Below are 10000 nucleotides of genomic sequence, written 5' to 3'. Positions count from 1 at the left end.
GAGAGGAGGGAGAGGGAGAGGGAGAGGAGGGGGAGGGGAGGAGGATGGAGGGGAGAGGGGAGAGGAGGGGAGAGGGAGAGGGGGGAGGGAGAGGGGAAGAGGGAGAGGAGGGGAGAGGGAGAGGAGGGGAGGGGGTGGAGGGAAGAGGGGAGGGGAGAGAGGGGAGAGGGAGAGGAGAGGGGAGAGGAGGGAGAGGGGAGGAGGATAAGGAGAGAGAGAGGAGGGGATGGAGAAAGAGGGAGGAGGAGGTGGGAGAGGAGGGGAGAGGGAGGGGGGGGGGAGGAGGAGGCGGGAAGAGGAGAGGAGGAGAGAGGAGAGAGAGAGGGAGAGAGGAAAGAGGGGAGGGTGAGAGGGAGAGGAGGGAAGGAGGGAAGAGGGAGAGAAGAGGGAGAGGAGGGAGAGGGAGAGGAGGGGGATGGAGGGAAGAGGAGGGGAGAGGAGGAGGAGAGGAGGGGAGAGGGAGGGGAGGGGAGAGGGAGGAGGAGGGAGAGGAGGGAGAGGAGAGGAGGGGAAGGATGGAGGAGAGGGAGGGAGGAGGAGGAGGGAGAGGAGGGGAGAGGAGAGGAGGAGAGGGAGAGGGAGGGAGAGGGAGAGGAGTTGAAGAGGAGAGGAGGGGTGGAGGGAAGAGAGGAGAGGAGGGGAGGAGAGTAGGGAGGGAGGGAGAGGGAGAGGAGGGGAAGAGGAGAGGAGGAGAGGGAGAGGAGGAAGAGGGGAGAGGGAGGGGGGAGAGGGGATGGAGGAAAGGAGGGAGAGAGGGGAGGAGGAGGGAGTGGCGGAGAGGAGGGAGAGGGAGAGGAGGGGAAGAGGGAGAGGAGGAAGAGGGGAGAGGAGGGGGAGAGGAAGAGGGAGGGAAGAGGGAGAGGAGGGAAGAGGGAGGAGGGAGAGGATGGGAGAGGGAGGGAGAGGAAAGAGGGAGAGGGAGAGAGGGAAGAGGGAGAGGAGGGGGGATGGAGGGGAGAGGAGGGAGGGAGAGGAGGGAAGAGGAGGTGAGAGGGAGGAGGAGGGGGATGGAGGAAGAGGGGAGAGGAGGGAGAGGGAGAGGGAGTTGAGAGGGAGAGGATGGGAGAGGGAGAGGAGGGGGATAGGAGGGAAGAGGGAGGAGGAGGAGGAGAGGGGGAGAGGGAGAGGAGGGGAGAGGGAGAGGAGGGAGAGAGGAGGGAAGAGGGAGAGGAGGGGAGAGGGGAGAGAGGAGGAGAGAGGGAGAGGAGGAGGGAGGGGAAGAGGAGGGAGAGGAGGAGAGGAGAGGGGGATGGGGGAGGGAGGGAAGAGGGAGAGGGGAGAGGAGAGGGAGAGGGAGAGGAGGGGGATGGGAGGGGAGAGGAGGTTGGAGGAGGAGAGGTGGGAGAGGGAGAGGAGGAGGGAGAGAGAGAGGGGGAGGAGGAAGAGGGAGGAGGAGGGAAGAGGAGAGGAGGGAAGAGAGGAGAGGAGGGAGAGGGAGAGAGAGGGAGGAGAGAGGGAGGGAGAGGAGGAGAGGGAGAGGGAAGGAGGGAGAGGGGAGGAGGGAGAGGAGGGGAGAGGGAGAGGAGGAAAGAGGGAGAGGAGGGAGGGGGGAGAGGAGGGAGAGGGAGGAGGGGAGGGAGAGGAGAGGAGGGAAGAGGGAGAGGAGGGAAAGAGGGAGAGGAGGAGAGTAGAGGAAGGAGGAGAGGGGGAGAGAGGAGAGGAGGGAGAGGGAGAGAGTTGAAGAGGGAGAGGAGGGGGTGGAGGGAAGAGGGGAGGAGGGAGGGGAGAGGAGAGGAGTGGGAGGAGGGAGGGGGAGAGGAGGGATGGAGGGAAGAGGGAGAGGAGGGGGGGAGGGGAGGGGGAGAGGGAGGGAGAGGGAGAGGAGGGGAAGATGAGAGGAGGGAAGAGGGAGGAGGGGAGAGGAGAGAGGAAGAGGGAGAGGAGGGAAGGAGGGAAAGAGGGGAGAGGATGGGAGAGGGAGGGAGGAAAGAGAGAGGGAGAGAGGAGGGAAGAGGAGAGGAGGGGATGGAGGGGAGAGGAGAGAGGGAGAGGAGGGGGAAGAGGAGGTGAGAGGGAGAGGAGGGGATGGAGAGAAGAGGGAGAGGGGAGAGGGAGAGGAGTTGGAGAGGGAGAGGAGGGGAGAGGGAGAGGAGGGGAGGGAGGGAAGAGGAGGAGGATGAGGAGGAGAGGGGGAGAGAGAGAGAGGAGGGGAAGAGGAGAGGAGGGGGATGGAGGGAAGAGGGAGAGAAGGGGAGAGGGGGAGGAGAGAGGGAGGGAAGAGGGAGAGGAGGGGGATGGAGGGGGAGGAGAGAAGAGGGGAGAGGAGGGAAGAGGGAGAGGGAGAGGAGAGAGGGAGAGGGAGGAGGATGGAGGAGAGAGGAGAGGAGGGGAGAGGGAGAGGAGGGAGAGGAGAGGGAGAGGGGAGAGGAGGGGAGGAGGAGGAGAGGGAGAGGAGGGAGAGGGAGAGGAGGGAGGGAGAGGGAGAGGAGGGGAGAGGGAGAGGAGGGAAGAGGAGAGGAGGGAAGAGGGAGAGGAGGGAAGAGGGAGAGAGGGAGAGGTAGGGGAGAGGGAGAGGAGGGGAGGAGGGAGGGAGGGGAGGGGAAGAGGGAGAGGAGGAAGAGGGAGAGGAGGGGAGGGGAAGAGGGAGAGGAGGGAAGAGGAGAGGAGGGAAGAGGGAGAGGAGGGGGAGAGGGAGAGGAGGGGAGGAGAGGAGGAGGGGAGAGGGAGAGCGGGAGAGGGAAGAAAGAGAGGAGGGGAGAGGAGGGGAGATTAATATTACAGGGAGAAGTAATATGAATAGTTAGAAACAGAAGTAATTGTAACGTCAACAGCAGACTAACTAGACTACAGTACTGGGGTTGAACACGTCAACAGCAGACTAACTAGACTACAGTACTGGGGTTGAACACGTCAACAGCAGACTAACTAGACTACAGTACTGGGGTTGAACACGTAACGTCAACAGCAGACTAACTAGACTACAGTACTGGGGTTGAACACGTAACGTCAACAGGAGACTAACTAGACTACGGTACTGGGGTTGAACACGTAACGTCAACAGCAGACTAACTAGACTACAGTACTGGGGTTGAACACGAACGTCAACAGCAGACTAACTAGACTACAGTACTAGGGTTGAACACGTAACGTCAACAGCAGACTAACTAGACTACAGTACTGGGGTTGAACACGTCAACAGCAGACTAACTAGACTACAGTACTGGGGGTTGAACACGTAACGTCAACAGCAGACTAACTAGACTACAGTACTGGGGGTTGAACACGTCAACAGCAGACTAACTAGACTACAGTACTGGGGTTGAACACGCCAACAGCAGACTAACTAGACTACAGTACTGGGGTTGAACACGTAACGTCAACAGCAGACTAACTAGACTACAGTACTGGGGTTGAACACTCAACAGCAGACTAACTAGACTACAGTACTGGGGTTGAACACGCAACGTCAACAGCAGACTAACTAGACTACGGTACTGGGGTTGAACATGTACGTCAACAGCAGACTAACTAGACTACAGTACTGGGGTTGAACACGTAACGTCAACAGCAGACTAACTAGACTACAGTACTAGGGTTGAACACGTAACGTCAACAGCAGACTAACTAGACTACAGTACTGGGGTTGAACACGTCAACAGCAGACTAACTAGACTACAGTACTGGGGTTGAACACGTAACGTCAACAGCAGACTAACTAGACTACAGTACTAGGGTTGAACACGTAACGTCAACAGCAGACTAACTAGACTACAGTACTGGGGTTGAACACGTAACGTCAACAGCAGACTAACTAGACTACAGTACTGGGGTTGAACATGTCAACAGCAGACTAACTAGACTACAGTACTGGGGTTGGAACACGTACGTCAACAGCAGACCAACTAGACTACAGTACTGGGGTTGAACACGTCAACAGCAGACTAACTAGACTACAGTACTGGGGTTGAACACGTAACGCACAACAGCAGACTAACTAGACTACAGTACTAGGGTTGAACACGTCAACAGCAGACTAACTAGACTACAGTACTAGGGTTGAACATGCAACGTCAACAGCAGACTAACTAGACTACAGTACTAGGGTTGAACATGTAACGTCAACAGCAGACTAACTAGACTACGGTACTGGAGTTGAACCACGTAACGTCAACAGCAGACTCAACTAGACTACAGTACTGGGGTTGAACACGTAACGTCAACAGCAGACTAACTGGACTACAGTACTAGGGTTGAACACGAACGTCAACAGCAGACTAACTAGACTACAGTACTGGGTGAACATGTCAACAGCAGACTAACTAGACTACAGTACTGGGGGTTGAACACGTCAACAGCAGACTAACTAGACTACAGTACTGGGGTTGAACATGCCAACAGCAGACTAACTAGACTACGGTACTAGGTTGAACATGTAACGTCAACAGCAGACTAACTAGACTACGGTACTGGGGTTGAACACGTCAACAGCAGACTAACTAGACTACAGTACTGGGAGTTGAACATGTAACGTCAACAGCAGACTAACTGGACTACAGTACTAGGGGTTGAACATGTAAGTCAACAGCAGACTAACTAGACTACAGTACTGGGGTTGAACATGTAACGTCAACAGCAGACTAACTAGACTACAGTACTAGGGTTAGAACACGTAACGTCAACAGCAGACTAACTAGACTACAGTACTAGGGTTGAACACGTAACGTCAACAGCAGACTAACTAGACTACAGTACTGGGGTTGAACACGTAACGTCAACAGCAGACTAACTAGACTACAGTACTGGGGTTGAACACGTAACGTCAACAGCAGACTAACTAGACTACAGTACTGGGGTTGAACATGTCAACAGCAGACTAACTAGACTACAGTACTGGGGTTGAACACGTAACGTCAACAGCAGACTAACTAGACTACAGTACTGGGGTTGAACACGTAACGCCAACAGCAGACTAACTAGACTACAGTACTGGGGCTGAACACGTCCAACAGCAGACTAACTAGACTACGGTACTGGGGTTGAACACGTCAACAGCAGACTAACTAGACTACAGTACTGGGGTTGAACACGTAACGCCAACAGCAGACTAACTAGACTACAGTACTGGGGTTGAACACGTAACGTCAACAGCAGACTAACTAGACTACAGTACTGGGGTTGAACACGTAACGTCAACAGCAGACTAACTAGACTACGGTACTGGGGTTGAACACGTAACGTCAACAGCAGACTAACTAGAATACAGTACTGGGGTTGAACATGTCAACAGCAGACTAACTAGACTACAGTACTGGGGTTGAACACGTAACGTCAACAGCAGACTAACTAGACTACAGTACTGGGGTTGAACACGTAACGTCAACAGCAGACTAACTAGACTACAGTACTGGGGTTGAACACGTCAACAGCAGACTAACTAGACTACAGTACTGGGGTTGAACACGTAACGTCAACAGCAGACTAACTAGACTACAGTACTGGGGTTGAACACACGTCAACAGCAGACTAACTAGACTACAGTACTGGGGTTGAACACGTAACGCCAACAGCAGACTAACTAGACTACAGTACTGGGGTTGAACACGTAACGCCAACAGCAGACTAACTAGACTACAGTACTGGGGTTGAACACGTAACGTCAACAGCAGACTAACTAGACTACAGTACTGGGGTTGAACACGTCAACAGCAGACTAACTAGACTACAGTACTGGGGTTGAACACGTAACGTCAACAGCAGACTAACTGGACTACGGTACTAGGGTTGAACACGTAACGTCAACAGCAGACTAACTAGACTACGGTACTGGGGTTGAACACGTAACGCTAACAGCAGACTAACTAGACTACAGTACTGGGTTGAACACGGTCAACAGCAGACTAACTAGACTACAGTACTGGGGTTGAACACGTCAACAGCAGACTAACTAGACTACAGTACTGGGGTTGAACATGTAACGTCAACAGCAGACTAACTAGACTACAGTAGGGTTGAACGTTTTCCTGGTATTTTACAAATGTTCCATCCGGAGAATAAATCCCTTTTTCTACCGGGTAACCCGGAATTTCCCGCCAAAAACTGGAAGTGTCATTCAAAAGCATTATATAAACATATAAATAGGCCTATGTCTGGATTTGATTAGAGCTTTGATCGAAAACTTCAAGCCTGATGTTACCTGAGCCATACATTAAATACATTTAATAGATTTAATGAGCCCAAGTCCAAAAAAGCACAGATTGTGCCGTTATCCAATACATATATGATAGGCTACTTCATATGCACAACAGAAAAACATAAAAGCCCATAGATGTAGCTAGCTATATAAAGCCCATAGATGTAGCTAGCTATATAAAGCCATAGATGTAGCTAGCTATAAAGCCCTTAGATGTAGCTAGCTATATAAAAGCCCATAGATGTAGCTAGCTATATAAAGCCCATCGATGTAGCTAGCTATATAAAGCCCATAGATGTAGCTAGCTATATAAAAAGCCCATAGATGTAGCTAGCTATATAAAAGCCCATAGATGTAGCTAGCTATATAAAAGCCCATAGATGTAGCTAGCTATATAAAGCTTAGATGTAGCTAGCTATATAAAGCCCATAGATGTAGCTAGCTATATAAAGCCCATAGATGTAGCTAGCTATATAAAGCCCATAGATGTATCTAGCTATATAAAGCCCATAGATGTAGCTAGCTATATAAAGCCCATAGATGTAGCTAGCTATATAAAGCCCATAGATGTAGCTAGCTATATAAAGCCCATAGATGTAGCTAGCTATATAAAAGCCCATAGATGTAGCAAGCTATATAAAGCCCATAGATGTAGCTAGCTATATAAAGCCCATAGATGAGCTAGCTAAAGCCCATAGATGTAGCTAGCTATATAAAGCCCATAGATGTAGCTAGCTATATAAAAGCCCATAGATGTAGCTAGCGTATATAAAAGCCCATAGATGTAGCTAGCTATATAAAGCCCATAGATGTAGCTAGCTATATAAAGCCCATAGATGTTGCTAGCTATATAAAAGCCCATCGATGTAGCTAGCTATATAAAAGCCCATAGATGTAGCTAGCTATATAAAAAGCCCATAGATGTAGCTCGCTATATAAAAGCCCATAGATGTAGCTCGCTATATAAAGCCCATAGATGTAGCTAGCTATATAAAAGCCCATAGATGTAGCTAGCTATATAAAAGCCCATAGATGTAGCTAGCTATATAAAGCCCATAGATGTAGCTAGCTATATAAAAGCCCATGATGTAGCTAGCTATATAAAGCCCATAGATGTAGCTAGCTATATAAAAGCCCATAGATGTAGCTAGCTATATAAAGCCCATAGATGTAGCTAGCTATATAAAGCCCATAGATGTAGCTAGCTATATAAAGCCCATAGATGTAGCTAGCTATTTGCTCTCTTGGGTAAATCAATGAAACTAGCTCCAGTAGGCTAATCCTTTTGAGTGTGAACTAATGACATCCTTGAAAAATATATGGCTAGAATTAGATGCAGAATGCTTTCGCTTCTCTTCACGGAGATTGAATAGTTCTGGGTCTGAATAAATAACTGCTATAGCCTACTGCCATCACGCGTTCGCTCTTCTTTCAAACTACCCCGTGAGTTCTATTGGTCTGCTGCATTTAACATTCAGCAAACAACAGCTTGCGTCCCTCTTCGAATAGTCTTATTGGTATAAGAAATGCTACAAAAATATAATGCCCAGCAAGCTATTCTAGTCTAGCTTTTCCTGCGTGGGACTCCAAGAGCTAAGGAGCGTTTTTTTAAGGAGAGGCCAGTGGAGTACAGGTGCGCGTGCGTATTGCGCAAGAGACAGAGGCTATAAGTTTGAAGCTTATTGTGCATAACCCATCATTCATTAGCTAAATATAAGGCTAACATTGCATTGAATGTATTACCTGAAAGAGGTTGGCTAGGGACATCTATATATATCGGGCTATATATCAATCTAGAACAGGATCATCTATTTTGGATGCAATTTCAATGGGATTTGATGGAGAGTGTGCTCCGCGTGCTCTGATTTAAAGCAATGATATTCGAGTGATAGGCTGTTTTTAAAAACTCTGCAGCTGCAATTTCAAAAATATAATCTTTATAATAAAAAAATAAGGTGACCCCAGCAAGCCAGATGGAGATGGGTAAATTAGATGGATAGCCAGATGGAGAGGGGTAAATTAGACACACATTCTGTCTTTATATTACGCTGCAGCAAATGCAAGCCTACCTGTCACAAGAAACAAAGTGACCATGATGAGATGATAGGTCTTCATGCATTGTTACCATGATGAGAATGATAGGTCCACATGCATTGTTACCATGATGAGATGATAGGTCTACATGCATTGTTACCATGATGAGATGATAGGTCTACATGCATTGTTACCATGATGAGATGATAGGGTCTACATGCATTGTTACCATGATGAGATGATAGGTCTACATGCATTGTTACCATGATGAGATGATAGGTCTACATGCATTGTTACCATGATGAGATGATAGAGTCTGCATGCATTGTTACCATGATGAGATGATAGGTCTATATGCATTGTTAGCATGATGAGATGATAGGTCTACATGCATTGTTACCATGATGAGATGATAGGTCTACATGCATAAGTTACCATGATGAGATGATAGGTCTAAATGCATTGTTACAATGATGAGATGATAGGTCTACATGCATTGTTACCATGATGAGATGATAGGTCTACATGCATAAGTTACCATGATGAGATGATAGGTCTACATGCATTGTTACCATGATGAGATGATAGGTCTACACGCATTGTTACCATGATGAGATGATAGGTCTACATGCATAAGTTACCATGATGAGATGATAGGTCTACATGCATTGTTTCCATGGTGAGATGATAGGTCTAAATGCATTGTTACCATGATGAGGTGATAGGTCTACATGCATAAGTTACCATGATGAGATGATAGGTCTTCATGCATTGTTACCATGATGAGATGATAGGTCTACATGCATTGTTTCCATGATGAGATGATAGGTCTACATGCATTGTTACCATGATGAGATGATAGGTCTACATGCATTGTTACCATGATGAGATGATAGGTCTACATGCATTGTGAACTGAGCTCCATTCTGAGATGGGCTGTATGTCCCCACCCCCTGAGAGTTGATGATTCATCATGAAGAGGCCGTAGAGAATAAATATTTGTATTTAATTTAACAGTTCCATTTCACGCCATACTGTTCATATAAATTATTTATTATAATTTACCAGTTTCTCACTGTTATTTATCCTGGGAAAAGGGGAGTGGTTTTGGGTGGTAAATCCCGGTAAATCTTGGTAACCGGGTTCCCGCCATTCAACACTATACTGATACAGACCTAACACTACACTGACTAGTTCTCTCCCCCTCTTCCCTTTGACTAGTTCTCTCCCCCTCTTCCCTTTGACTAGTTCTCTCCCCCTCTTCCCCTTTGACTAGTCTCTCCCCCTCTTCCCTGACTAGTTCTCTCCCCCTCTTCCCTTTGACTAGTTCTCTCCCCCTCTTCCCCTTTGACTGTTCTCTCCCCCTCTTCCCCTTTGACTAGTTCTCTCCCCCTCTTCCCTTTAACTAGTTCTCTCCCCCTCTTCCCCTTGACTAGTTCTCTCCCCCTCTCTTCCCCCTTTGACCAGTTCTCTCCCCCTCTTCCCTTTGACTAGTTCTCTCCCCCTCTTCCCTTTGACTAGTTCTCTCCCCCTCTTCCCCTTTGACTAGTTCTCTCCCCCTCTTCCCTTTGACTAGTTCTCTCCCCCTCTTCCCCTTTGACTAGTTATCTCCCCCTCTTCCCCTTTGACTAGTTCTCTCCCCTCTTCCCTTTAACTAGTTCTCTCCCCCTCTTCCCTTTGACCAGTTCTCTCCCCCTCTTCCCTTTAACTAGTTATCTCCCCTCTTCCCTTTGACTAGTTCTCTCCCCCTCTTCCCTTTGACTCAGTTCTCTCCCCCTCTTCCTTTAACTAGTTCTCTCCCCCTCTTCCCTTTGACTAGTTCTCTCCCCCTCTTCC

At 48.8% G+C, this 10000-nt stretch overlaps 1 pseudogene; it reads right to left on the bottom strand.

Moving 5' to 3' along the window:
• LOC121557209 overlaps positions 1-10000 on the bottom strand; it is a 61667-nt pseudogene that overhangs the window by 3495 nt on the left and 48172 nt on the right.

This window comes from Coregonus clupeaformis, unplaced genomic scaffold (genome assembly GCF_020615455.1).
Source record: "Coregonus clupeaformis isolate EN_2021a unplaced genomic scaffold, ASM2061545v1 scaf1801, whole genome shotgun sequence".
Lineage (NCBI taxonomy): Eukaryota > Metazoa > Chordata > Actinopteri > Salmoniformes > Salmonidae > Coregonus > Coregonus clupeaformis.
This window is presented reverse-complemented; position numbering and strand designations above follow the sequence as displayed.